Below are 15,041 nucleotides of genomic sequence, written 5' to 3' on the forward strand. Positions count from 1 at the left end.
ATGCCTCTGTGTTGAATAATGCTTCTCGTGCAGCCACAGGATGCCATGTCAAACTGTGCGTAATAGGCTGCATGATGCGCAACTTCACTCCCGAAGTCCATGGCGAGGTCCATATTAGCAACCACAACACTGTGCAGTGTGGTACAGAAGGGGCCAACAACATGCTGAATTGACTGCTCAGGACTGGCATCATGTTCTCTTCACCGATGAGTGTCGCATATGCCTTCAACCATGCAATCATCGGAGACGTGTTTGGAGGCAATCTGGTCAGGATGAATGCCTTGGACACACTGTCCAGTGAGTGCAGCTGTTTTGGGGTGGCATTATGTGGGGCCAACATATGCCGTTGATTGTCATGGAAGGCACTGTAATGGCTGTACAATATGTGAATGCCATCTTCCGACTGATAGTGCAACCATATTGGCAACATATTGGTGAGGCATTCGTCTTCATGGACGACAATTTTCGCCCCCATCATGCATATCTTGTGAATGACTTTCTTCAGAATAATGACATTGCTCAATTAGAGTGGCCAGCATGTTCTCCAGACATGAACCCTATCAAACATGCCTGGGACAGATTGAAAAGGGCTGTTTATGGACGAAATGACCCATCAATCACTCTCAGGGATCCTTGCCGAATCGCCATTGAGGAGTGGGACAACCTGGACTACCAGTGCCTTGATGAACTTGTGGATAGTATGCCACGATAAATACTGGCATGTGTCAATGCGAGGACATGCTACTGGGTATTAGAAGTACTGCTGCATACAGCAGTCTGGACCACCACCTCTGAAGGTTTGCTTTATGGTGGTACAACATGCAATGTGTGGCTTTCATTGTTGTGTCTAGACAAGACAGCCTAGACACAATGAGAGGAAGCCGAAAGGCACGCGCGTAAACTCACGCAGGCTGGCGTGAGGTCTGAAACAGGATACGTAATGAATGCTATAAAGAAAAGTACATAGCTTCTGGAATACTCAACTTTAATCCATAATTGTAGAACATCAGTCTGTCGGTACAGGCATGGCAAAATAAATAACCAATGTTAATGGCACCTTGCTAGGTCGTAGCAAATGACGTAGCTGAAGGCTATGCTAATTATCGTCTCGTCAATTGAGATCGTTATTGTCAGTGAACCATTCCTATGAACGTCGGCTGTACAACTGGGGCGAGTGCCAGGACGTCTCTAGACCTGCCGTGTGGTGGCGCTCGGTCTGCTATCACTGACAGTGGCGACACGCGGGTCCGACATATACTAATGGACCGCGGCCGATTTAAAGGCTACCACCTAGCAAGTGTGGTGTCTGGCGGTGACACCACATTCATGAGCAATAAAAAGGGCAGAAATGATGTTTATGTTGATCTCTAATCCAATGTTTTGTACAGATTCCGGAACTCTCAGAACCGAGGTGATGCATAACTTTTTTTTTATGTGTGTATAATTTTGCAGGACATTATGAAGTTTTTCTTTTTTAATATTATAATCACATTCTGCCAAGCACTGATATAAAATTCAGTTAATTTTATTTTATTGTTAATATCATATCAAAACTTGAGTAAAAGGTTCATATTCACATTATTTCAATGTTGATTCTGTATTTCCTGTGCATAGTATGATGTTGATATCCTTTTCAAATTTGCAAATGTGTATGAATTCCTAAGGGACCAAACTGCTGAGGTCATCAATCCCTTGACTTACACACTACTTAAACTAACTTATGGTAAGAACAACACACACACACCCATGCCCAAGGGAGGACTCGAATCTCCGGCAGGAGGGGCCGCGCAGTCCGTGACATGGCACCTCAAACCATGCGGCCGCTCTGCGTGGCATGTATCCTTTTCATTGATATTGTAGGAGACATTATTTCTGTTATTTCTCCAGGGTCTCCCATGATGGAACAGCCACAAAGGTTCACCCAGAGCAATGAAAAAAAGAAAGAAGAAAAAAACATATTAAAATAAAATACTCCTTTGCAGCAGGGAAGCAGGGAAAAGACCCAGAGTAACCAAATGTGGAAGCTCTTGCAGCATTAAGAGAAATACTTGCACGAGTGGAAGGGTTGAAGCAGGAGAAACTAGAAACTCCGGAAAAGAATAGCATAGTGTACCCCAGAAAAATTCCGTATAATATTGCCTTGGACTACTAGCTGAAATTACTTTGAAATACTTGATTTCCCAAAAAAGGACTTCACATTGCATAAAGGGGATCTTGTCCAGACTGAATAAAATAAATTTTGCTTTACTAAAACATTTTGTCACTCTTTATTTCACATATACCTAGAAAAATGAGTCATACTTACTAATTAAACTTGCAGTAGGTAATTTGTTACTACTGAAATTAGAATGAGTGGATGAAATTCAGTGCATCTAAAGTTGCATGGTAAATTTTTAAAAATTCTCTCCATTGAGTAATGTTGTGTTTGTTAATGGGAGTTTGAAGTTCTTGTTCCCCCCTGTGGTTTTGAAACTTGCTGGTACTTAAGAGGAATATGCTTTTAAGAGGAATATCTTCATGAAAAATTTATGTAGAGATTGTACAAGATTAACCCAAAGTGCCAATCCATGACAAAACCTTCTGTGCATGAATAATTAGGTCATGGGTAAACATATATTACTGATGTAGGGAAAGTTAATTTGTTGTTTCACACTAGAGGAGATCTCCCCAAAAACGATGAAAGTTAGGAATCTAGAACTGACAAGGAATCTGACAGTTATGCAGTTTCTGGCACTGGCAGCTAATTTATGACAGAAATGTAGTTAAATGTTTGGCCAGTGATTCTATGAAATGAAATCAAGATCAAAATTTCTGGGAACTCAATTGTATTTCAGTATTAGTGAATAATTTCCCTTTTTGTGAATCTTCACGAAATTATGTTATCAAGATTCAGTTCAAAATCAAAATTTTTACACTGCTGAAATGAGAAAGAGCAACATTATTACATTACTAATCTTCAACTGACACTTCAGAGCACACTAAATAGCATCTAGCACCTCACATAAGAAATTGTCTTCTTAGAGGTAATAATACATATACTGTAGAGATGATAGGGATTAGGGAAATTGTAAAAATACTATTGAGAAGATAAGGGAAATTGTAAAAATACTATTGAGAAGATAAGGGAAATTGTAAAAATACTATTGAGAAGATAAGGGATCATGTTTCCAAACATCTATCTGTCACTTGCAGTTTCATCCCTGCTGGAACTGCATCCGTCATATAAGTATCCAATTTTTTAATGGATCTCAATACTTGATTAAGAAAGTACTCAAAATCTGGTTTAGTATTGAACTGATATTTTTTTATAAGTATGTTTACTACCACCATTTTAATCATGTGCAACATCAATTTTTGCACCCAGTATTCATATTTTCATTTTATTGTGTTTAACTTTGGTGGCAGCTCTGAAGCCATCATCTCATGGGATATGTCAGCTAACATTCACAAGGAGCTATACAAGTTTTGTGACATTTCACATTGAGGAGGAAATGCCCTATGTGAAACATGAAATAAGTTTCTCTTTATTTTGGTAATGGGTTGTAACACATTAAACCAATAAGAGGCAAGAACATTCTCTATGCCACAAGCTGAACTTGGGACACATCATACCACATTTAATTGTTTTTAGTTAAAGCCCATATTTGTTTGGTTTTACATTATAACTTAAACCCTAAGAATATATGGTGTTTCAAAGCACCGGAAAATTGAGGATCTCTCAGAAACTTGTCATTATTGCTATGATATGTTGCAATAAAATGTCAAGAAATGTCACATAGGTCATTTTTGTGTTTAGTTACTTTCATATTATAACTAGCTTGTTACGAACACTGAAATGACCTTCAACATCTTTACCAAGAGCCTGCACACACCCCTACATTATATGTGAAGTTTTCATGATGAGTTCACACCTTGTTAGAATGACTGAAGGATTCAAGTAAAAATTCACTTATCGTGTGTCTTGTTGACCTCCTCCAAGAAGAAACTGCATTTTGATTTTGCCCAGAGTTGTCTGCTGTCCTGTATAGACAATATTTAATATTCTCTGCTGTCTTCAGTGTTATGATAAATTACACAATCTATGTGAATGTTGCACAAAACTTTGATATACTAAGTGTATTACATTCATGTCAGTTCAGATTCAGATTCAGATTCAGATTCTTTATTAGTCATTCAGCATTGTTACATGCAATAGACTTCGTCAGTTCACTTAACCTATTAATTTTACAAAATAAATTTTTACATATTTAAGTTGATATTGGGCATTTCTAAAAATTCTTCTAATGAATAGAATGGATTAGTTAACAAGAAGTTATGAACATTGTATTTAAATAATTTGTCAGGCTTGATTGACCCATTTTTAGACAATTTGTTATATATTTTAATTGCCATATACTTATGACTATTGTTAGTTTTAGCTAATCTATTTTGTGGCAACAGCAGTGAAGTACACGTTCTTGTATAGTAGCCATGTCTTTCATTTGTTACACTTAAATTAGGTAGTTCAGCAAGTATGTAGTTAACACTGTCAAGAACATATAAATTAATTACTGTTAAAATTCTATATTTAATGAACAATGGTTTACAATGTGTTCTATTATCTACCTTAGCCATTACTCTGATTGCTTTCTTCTGGATCACCATAATTTCATTTATTTTTCTGCTGTTTCCCCAGAGTATTAACCCATACCTTAAAACAGATTGAAAAAAGGCAAAGTACGCTGTCCTTACATACTCAAATGTCACACAACACATCAGTCTCTTCAACAAATATATAACTCTTGACAACCTAACCCTATTTGATCAACATGAGAGTTCCATGTTAGACTGTTGTCAAGTACAATACCTAAAAACTTTGCCTTTTGTTTTTCTGTTTTTGGAGGCTTTGATAGACTGAACCACATATTCTGGGTCTTTTCCTCATTTAATAGCAGACCATTGGCATTAAACCATGATGTTGCATTTTCTTTTGCCAATTTCATATCACTTACAAGGTTATCAAGTACATGGTTTACAGATAGAAAAGTTGTGTCATCTGCATACATATATGTCTTTACATCTATATTTCCTGGTAAGTCATTTATGTGTACAAGGAAAAGAAGAGGTCAGTAATACAGCCAAGTTGCTTATGTCTAGTCAAGACGAAATGTTACATAATGAGGGAGAACCACTGCTGTCAATTAGATGTTTACATTTTGACATTCTTACATAGGAAAACTGAAAAGTACAATGGAAAACCCAAGATGGAATAATAACAATATTACGAAAAGGATAGTTGCTACTCACCATATAGTGGAGACGCTGAGTTGCAGATAGGCACAACAAAAAGACTGTCAAACAAAGCTTTTGGCCAAAAAGACTGCAGTGGGACACCCTGCTCTGACATTACTTTTCCTTGTAGAAATAGCCAATATGAAAAATTATTTTGAATCTTGAATAGGTTAAAATTATCTCAGCTCTTTCACTAAAAGATTTTCATGTGATTTTGTATACAGTGCATTATATTTCAGGCTAAAATGTATAAAAAGAAGTTAATTTTTTATAATCGATATGTATGGTTAAAATTACTCTTGTTTTGGAAACATTTGAAATTATGAAATATTTGGCATACTTAAAATTCCTATTATTAATTTGCACAATCTGACAATATTTATTAAATTTATTTCTGGACTCATTTATAAAATAATGATATAACTTGATGAAGATTCTTCTTTTGTCAAGAAAGTTTGTTAACTCTTTGGAATATTGTTAGTACCACAGAATGAGTGGTAGTACTGATGGAATCAGATGTATTTTTATGATAACAATGTGAATTTGTGTTCTGAAGTGGAGATTGTAAAGACAGTGTGACATAGAAGGATTAGATGAAATAGAAAGGTCGTAGAAACAGAAAGTACTTCATCAATTATCTAGTCATCTGGAACCAACAACATTAAAAACTTTCAGCCTCAAGAACCTATTCCTAGACGTACTGCAGCCAACAACGAGAAAATGAAGATAAGTAAAAAATAGTTTTTTTGTATATCATGCCTCTCAAAGCTTTCGAAACTTTTGCAGAGACGGATAAATTTAATGGTGATGTGTGGGAGGGTATGATTGCAATTGTGGCCATCATCCAGGATCAGTTGACTGATAATGAAGTCTTGTCTGTTGCAGAAGAAGAAAGGATAATGCTTTGCATCATTTCCAGTTTTTATATACATACGGAAACTCCAATCACTTGATGAAAGAAGACCTGAGAGCTGCCCAACAGTCGTATCAACAATGATGAGATACTATCAACAATGAGGGACCTGATGAATTCAAAGAGGACTTTACAATTACAACGAGGGACATCAATTAAAAAAAAATTATTTATTTATTTATTTTTTGGACTCGTGTCATTGCTAGGAAAAAGAATAGAGACGAAGGTAGTGATGATGAAGTGAAAGCTGTAGCATCCAGCCAAGACTTGGTTCAAGTGAAACTGTAGTTTGCAAAGAAACAGAGAAAAACCAATCTTTTGCAGTTGATTCCAGCAAAATTAGAGGAAATGAAGACAGATAACAATAGCAAATTTAATGCAGTTAATGAGCAGTTAACTGAAATTAGGATGGACAATAATAGCATATTTACTTAACTACAAGGACAATTAAATGACCTAAATTTGAAAACAATGGTAAAATGGACAGGATACAATACCAAATAGGCAAACTTAGTAATCAGGTTTTGGAACTAAAAAATGGGTTGTCAGAGAGATTAAAAAGAATGAATGAAAAAGCATGTGTCCTAGAAAATAAATTTATTGTTTTGGAAAATGAACTAGTAAATGAATCAGCTCAACAGACAAAGAATGTTAATGATCCAGAATGTGTGGCTGTGGCTAAGCCATGTCTCCGCAATATCCTTTCTTTCAGGAGTGCTAGTTCTGCAAGGTCTGCAGGAGAGCTTCTGTAAAGTTTGGAAGGTAGGAGACGAGATACTGGCAGAAGTAAATCTGTGAGCACTGGGCGTGAGTCATGCTTCGGTAGCTCAGATGGTAGAGCACTTGTCCGCGAAAGGCAAAGGTCCCGAGTTCGAGTCTCGGTCGGGCACACAGTTTTAATCTGCCAGGAAGTTTCAATGTTAATGATGTCAGTGTTAAACAGAAGGCTTCGTAGAGGAAAAAATGGAACAAAAGTTTAGTAGTTTACAAGAAAAAACTTTAAATGTTAAAACAGTATGCTAACTAATGTAAATGTTTTAGATCAGAAAACTTCAGTAGTTCAGGAAAATTAAATTCACAGCAATATACATTGAAATAATGGTATTGCGTGGTCCAACATTCCAATCAAAAGTTTTTAGTGATTCAAGAATTTCTGCGTAAATTATAGAACCATTCGGCCTTCCACTGTCTCGAACACACAATATTTTAGATGTGAGTGGGGAAAAAGGAACCCTATTTACTACGTGTCTTCTGTCTGTGTGTGCAGGTCTGAAGTTTGTTGTGAGAAGACTGTAGACAGGGCAGTTGAATGGCACTAACAAGTACTCGTTGGCCAGTCCATGGAAGTCGTAATGAAAGCACACAGCACAACCAAGGAACTTCTGTGTTATTCTGTGCTGTTTTGTAACTGTGACTATTGTTAGTGATGAAAGAACGTGGAGTTGAGAAAGACCTTTAAGTAACTCTTAACACAGACTTGCTAGAGGTAAGACATGTTTATGATTTCTGTGGTTGTTAAACCAACTCTGTTGTAAATGTATCTTAATTGTGTCTAATGTGAGACAGCTTGGGTGACTTATAAGAAGTTGAATATTTATGTGAGAAATTATAATTTTGTTCTTTGTGGAAGTTGAAGTATACCAAGAGTGAACTAAAAGTATTACTTGAGTACCTACTTATTTCATGAGTAAAGAGAGAATCTTATATGTTCTTTTAACTAGCATCATTCTTTGGAGAAGAAGTTGATTGACGTAGCCGGCTATCCAGAGAAGAAGATCAGCTGTGCATACCAAGTAAGTTTACTCGTGTAGAAGAAGTGGGAAGGTTGCAGCCCAACTTCACACATTCTTGTCATCAAAAAACATTAGTACGTGGTAACCATGACAGGACCGAAGGAAAAAAGCAATTCTGAGACGAAAACGAGGGAAAAAGTTGTCAAGTGTTGCAATAACAACCAAGCATAACAAGACAAGAGAACCATTAAGAGAAACTGGATTATGCCATAGTATCTGAGGGAGAAAATTTGTAAATACATATAAGGGAGAAGACATGAGAAAGTCACAACATGAGAAACCAGAGAGAAGATCTCGACGTATTAGAATAAGAAGAGATATACCTAGAATGATACGACTAAGGCGATCTGGTGGAGGGAGTATGCAGCTCTCACATGCATTGTGGGGATGCAGATGTGGAAACCAGCCTACATCCAATGCCGCCAGCACCAGCTGCTGTTCGCCGGTGCTGACCTGCCGTCACATCCGCTCACCTACACTGTGAGAAGTCTACGCCATGTGAGTACAAAACAAAACTTTAGTACCTTAGCAAGAAGTGATACAAAGTGTTTAGTGAACTTTACTGGTGTAGTTATTATACTTAATGTTATTTTTTTTAATGCTCACAAGGTCTAAAGCTTGTAAAATCATGGATAACATTCAGAAAGCTGAAGAGACTTCAGAACCAGCCATGGCTATGAAAATTACCAAAGAAGGGCCTGACTGGTCTGAGTTAGTAAATCTAATCAAAGCTCAGAGTATACAATTAGGCTCAATGAATTCTCGATTAGATGATCAAAGTAAAACTTTAAATACTAAGTTAGATGACCAGAGGCAGCAGTCAAATGCTCAGAATGAAACTCTAAGGAAAGAAATAGGTTTGATACATTCTAGTTTAAATGGTTAGAATGAAGTTCTAAATACCCAGAGTGAAACATTGAATAGTCAAGCAACAAATCTAGGTTTATTAAATGCCAAAGTTGATGCACAGAGTAGAGAATGTAGTAATCTATGCGAAGACTTGGATACCTTAAATACTGAATTTGACACCCTAAATAGTAAAGTTGAAAATTTGAAATTAGATTTAAAGAATGAAGTAATTAATTCTTTGAACGTTCATGTAAATCAAATGTTTACTGACTTCAACCAAAAACAGAATTAGGATTTTCAGGATCTGACAAAAAGATTGGAATTGAACATTGAGGATAAATTGCATAGTGTGGAATCAAGAGATTAATGAAAAGTTAGGATCATTGGAAAATGAAATGTCAAGTTTGATGCTGTAAAGCAGGGATTGCATACTTTAAAAGAGTGCGTCGATAAGCAAGATAAGTTAATGCCAATAATCCAATCACAAATTACAGGCATTAATACACGAGTAGATAATGAAGAAAGAAACTTCAAAGAGAAACTAGTGAACTCAGAGATCATAAAATTAAGAGTCGGGAGTAACAGGTGGAGGAAATGATGGATCGAAAAGTTGCCGCGAGAGTGACCTCTGGGAACGTATCGCCTATTGTTTCTTCCAAACTTTCAGATACCTGAAAGGATATAGATGACTTGTGGAAAGAATTTAACCTTATACAGGACAAAGTAGACAAGAGGGTGACTTCTCCTAATGTGGTATTGACTAGTGAAATGGTGACTGATTTACAATGGGGGGCTAATTCAGGATTATCTAGGCAATTCTCTAAGTTTAAGCCGGATGGTTATGTACATCTGACTCATATTTGAAAAGATTCAACCAAGCTTTGCCGAAGAACTGGGAGGATTCTAAAAAGATTGAATTTGCTGTGGGGTACCTTTTAGGGAAGCTTCAGAATGGGGTACTGTAAATACTGAGAACTTTTCTTCTTGGGGAGACTTCCACAAGAAATTTAAAGAGAAATACTGGTCTGTTAGTGCAAAAGAGAAATTAATATCAGATTTGTGGGACCTGAAATATTACAATAATATATGGGGTACTATGAGAAAGTATTTTGACTGGCATCTAACATGGGCGAAGTACGTAGGTAAGCCGATGGAAGAAGAAGGGGTAGTGAGAATTTTAATAGGACAATTGCCCATTTATGCAAGAAAAGATATATTATGTAGCAATTGGAAAACAGTAGAAGAATTGTTGTCCTTTGTGGATGCACTGGATGCATTAAATAAGGACCACAATGAAAACTTACACCAAAGTGATAGCCGAACTACAAAAGGAACAGTGGGGGGGAGGGGGGGGGGAAGGGGGGGGGGAACCATGAGGCTCACCTAACTAGAGCACACTAGTGCAACAGAAAAAATGGTAACAACAATTATCAGAAGCATCCACCTTTGAATTTAGGTCCAGTAACTTCACAGCAATTTGTACCGAGTAATAATAGAACACAAAGTGGTAACGTAGTATCTCAATTCGGTAACCAACCTGTGATTACTAATAATGTGGAAAAGTAGTGCAAACTGTATCAAGGGCCAGGGCCCAGATTGTGGAAATAGGATGCCTTAGTCCATACAAGTATGTTAACTTTACCCACAAAATACCTGCAAAGCTTGACTACCAATAATCCACAACCTACTATTAGCAGGGACCATAGAAAATTCTAAGGTTAACATATTTATAGATTCAGGGAGAGAGGTATCATTCATCTCCGACACATTCTTTACTTCACTACAGACTAAACAACACTTACTGTTATTACCAGTGACCAGAGTTTACATAGTTGGAATAACAGGAACAAAAAGTAAGATTGTGAAGTACGAGACCCAAGTGAACTGCAGCATTGGAAATATATTATTTTGTCAAATGCTTTTAATAGTAGAGAATATCAATAGAGATGTATTGTTTGGTTTAGATTGGCTATTAGTGTTTAAAGTTATCTTGAACTTTGATGAAAAGCTTCTATGTTTTGGTGAAGGGGATAGCAGATATTGGACACCTTTTGTGACAAATAGCTATATGAGAAAACAAGCAACTGAATGTCAATGTTTGCGAATAACAGCTGCTGCACAACTGTCACCGAAAATGGATAATGTAGATCAAGTAACACATCGAACTGACATACAGGACAAAGTTAATGAATCTCTAATATTAACTGATCAACAAAAGTGAGATATATATAAAATTTTAATGGAGGATAATGGAATGTAGTCGAATTAAGTCAGGTGATGCTGAGGGAATTAGATTAGGAAATGAGACACTTAAAGTAGTAAAGGAGTTTTGCCATTTGGGGAGCAAAATAACTGATGATGGTCAAAGTAGAGAGGATATAAAATGTAGACTGGCAATGGCAAGGAAAGCATTTCTGAAGAAGAAAAATTTGTTAACATCAAGTATAAATTTAAATGTCAGGAAGCCGTCTCTTAAAGTATTTGTATGGAGTGTAGCCATGTATGGAAGTGAAACGTGGATGATAAATAGTTTAGACAAGAAGAGAATAGAAGCTTTTGAAATTTGGTGCTACAGAAGAATGCTGAATATTAGATGGGTAGATCACATAACTAATGAGGAGGTGCTGAATAGAATTGGGGAGAAGAAGAGCTTGTGGCACAACTTGATTAGAAGAAGGGATCGGTTGGTAGGACATGTTCTGAGGCATCGAGGGATCACCAAATCATAGAGGGAGACCAAGAGATGAATACACTAAGCAGATTCAGAAGGATGTGGGCTGCAGTAGGTACTGGGAGATGAAGAAGCTTGCACAGGATAGAGTAGCATGGAGAGCTGCATCAAACCAGTCTCAGGACTGAAGACCACAACAACAACAACAATGGAGTATGAAGTAGTGTTCTCTGATTGTCCCGCTAACATCAGTGACTATATTTGTAAATTCAAAATCAAAGATGACACACCATTCCTCTGTAAGCCGTATCCAATACCTGTAAGTTTGAAAGAAGCAGTTAGGGGGGAAATCAAGAAAGTGATTGATAACAATATAATAGAACATAGCTCCAGAGTCTTGAATAACCCTTTGGTCGTGGTGAAAAAAGCTACAGGTGGGGTACAATTAGTGTTAGACGCTCGTACATTGAATAAGCAGATAGAGACAGAAAGAGACAGACTGATTAATATTGACAAATTGTTATCTAAATTTGGAAAAGTAAGGTTCTTTAGCATGATGGACCTGACTACAGGATATTGGCAAATAAAATTACACCAACAATCCAAAATATATACAGCATTTCTGTTTGATGGTAAATCATATCATTTCAATGTACTGCCATTCGGACTTAATATTTTTGTATCCGTATTTATATGTGTGCTGGATGAGGCATTAGAGAGAGATTAATTAAGGGATTTGATAATATATGTAGACAATATCCTTATAATATCAACTACTTGCGAAGAACATTGTCTCACCTTATGCAGAACTCTGAAAAAATTTAAAGAAAAATGTATTACAGTGAAGCTATCAAAATTGTATTTCTTGTGTGAAAAGCTTAGGTTTTTAGGTCATATTGTAGGGGTGCAGTGAACACATCAAAGCTATTAAAGGGTGTCCACACCCTAGAAATGTAAGACAGTTGAAGGGATTTATATGAATGGCCGCATACTATTGATGGTACATACGAGCTCAAGAACTGAATGACCTGAGAATTTTACATTTATTAAGAGAGGGAGTACCGTGGATTTGGGATCAAGAGAAAATGATGCGTTTGAAAACATCAAAAGTGTGCTTGTTGAAACACCCATATTACATCATCCCGTTATGGGCAAACTGTTTAAAATTTCACCTGATTCATCTGATTACGGTATTGCTGTAGAACTTTTCCAAGGAGAGTGGGATCTAAATAATGTAGAACACCGAACCATAGCTTTTGCTAGCCATAGTCTAAATAAGCATGGATTAAATTACACGGCTACTGAAAAAGAACTGTTGGCAATTGTATGGAGAATCCAAAAATTTCAAACACTAGTATGGGGGTCAGAAATCCATGTTTACACAAATCATCAAGCTTATTCTTTGTAATGAGTAGTCGATTGTTACACAGTAGATTAATGCGAGGATGCTTTTCCTACAGGAATATGATATCAGGAGAAAATATGTAAAAGGTTCTGAGAATATTGTACCGGATGCTTTATCTGGGTTACCCATAGGAATGGAAGAATTAAAACATACAGAAGAACTCGGTGTTATTTTTGCAATTAATTTTATTTCAGTAGAATCTGAACATTAGGATACAAGAGATTGGCTCAAAGAATAACAGAAAATATCCATCATGATCCATATTTTATAGAAATATTTTCTATGTGTGTTCAGAATTCATTACCTCCTAATCAAGTAGGAAAATGGAAAATTATAGGTCATAATTTGTTTTTGAGAGACAGCTTAACATCTCAATGTTGGCACTTGTGTATTCCAGAGTTAGTGGAAGATGAACTGGTGTATGTTCATACAGGATATGGACACTTCGGAATCAAAAAGTGTATAACCCATATGAATACCTATTATTTCAAGAAGCTAGGGCATAAAGCAGCATCTTTGATTAGAACTTGTGAAATCCACCAGAAGGTGAAAGAGAATAATACTCCTGTGAAACACAAAATGTATCCGATTATTCATAAGTCGTTACACGATCTCAAAGCAGCAGATTTCTTTGGACCAGTTCTAAAAGGAAAGGGAGGAGTATCATACATTTTGGTCATCATAGAGTGCTGGTCAAAATATGTTAAACTGTATCCTATTAAAAAAGCAAATACGCAGACAATTATACACTGTTTACAACAATACTTTCTGGAAGTAAGTAAACCAAAGCAGTTTCTTACAGATAATGGACCACAGTTTGTGAGTAATGAGTTTAAGGAACTCCTGGCATGGCAAGGTATTTGACAAGTTTTGATATCTAATTATAACCCATCGTCAAACCCATGTGAAAGAGATATGAAAGAAATTGGGAAATTATGCCGTACTTACTGCTATGAAAAACATACTTCATGGGCAACAAGAATTAAGGACTTTGAACTCATCCTAAATGAATTACCACATTTATCAACTGGGTTGGCACCTTTAGAAGGTGTAGGTAAACCCTTTGTTGGAGAACTTCTCATTAAATGTTTTAGTTGGCCTGAACAACCGAGTGTCAAATATGAAGTGAACCAGGAAATAGTTTCTAAGAATTTAGTTGAAAAAGCACAACAAAGAGTGAGTAAGCATAATGAGAAAGCTGTAGAACCTCAATACAAAATGTATGACCTAGTTCTCATAAAACAATATCTTCAAAGCTCGACTCTGAAAAAAAAGAGACCCATAAATTTTCCCAGAAATATGAAGGCCCATACTGGGTACAGACAGTAATCCACCCTAAGACAATATTTTTCGTAGATTGTACAACTGGATCAGATAAAGGGAAGTACAATGGGGATGTTAACGTTCTAAGTTAACGGGCAGAGTGATGACCGTTGGATCCGGAGTTGTTTTCGGTGTTTCTTCTATAATAGTTTTCCCGCACTGAATTCCTTCAAAATCTTAAACTATTCTATCATCCCATACTTAGAGATACTATGAAAAAAAAAATGTACCAGCTAGGATTCGTAATTACATCATCCACTATTGTTCATGGTGGGGGATTTCCTTGGTAGACTACATCCAGTTAGACTACTAACAACTTCTGGCTCCCTATATAATGTCTCATGGAACTAAAGAAGCTTCTGCATACATGCTTCTGGTACTACTCTTATGTTCCCTGCAAGAGCATGCATGAGGTGGAGATTTGAACAGTGCATTCGCACGTACGATGCCTGTCCCCAGGCCCTTCAGTCCTAACTTGTCCTGACTTGTCCCGACTTTGCTCATCAGCAGCATGAGGTGGAGATTTGCACACATGTTGTCTCTGATCCCCTCATTTGGTACAGCTCTGGGGCAAGATTTACTGAGTCCGTCTGGTCAGCTCATCTCTCCATCGGTATCAATTGGCGCGGTCTCCGCATATATTTAGGTCAGGTTTTTGCTTGAAATGGTCTTTGTATGTAATCTCTTTACCGGTTTCTTTGCAAACCTGTGTTGGTGAAATCAACGTCATTAATTTTGTATGTTCTATTGATATAAAGTGTCATTACAATGACTCCAACACTGGTTTTCTTGAAAGCTGCCTGGTAATCCCTTTAT

The sequence above is a fragment of the Schistocerca nitens genome, chromosome 9 (genome assembly GCF_023898315.1).
Source record: "Schistocerca nitens isolate TAMUIC-IGC-003100 chromosome 9, iqSchNite1.1, whole genome shotgun sequence".
Classification (NCBI taxonomy): domain Eukaryota; kingdom Metazoa; phylum Arthropoda; class Insecta; order Orthoptera; family Acrididae; genus Schistocerca; species Schistocerca nitens.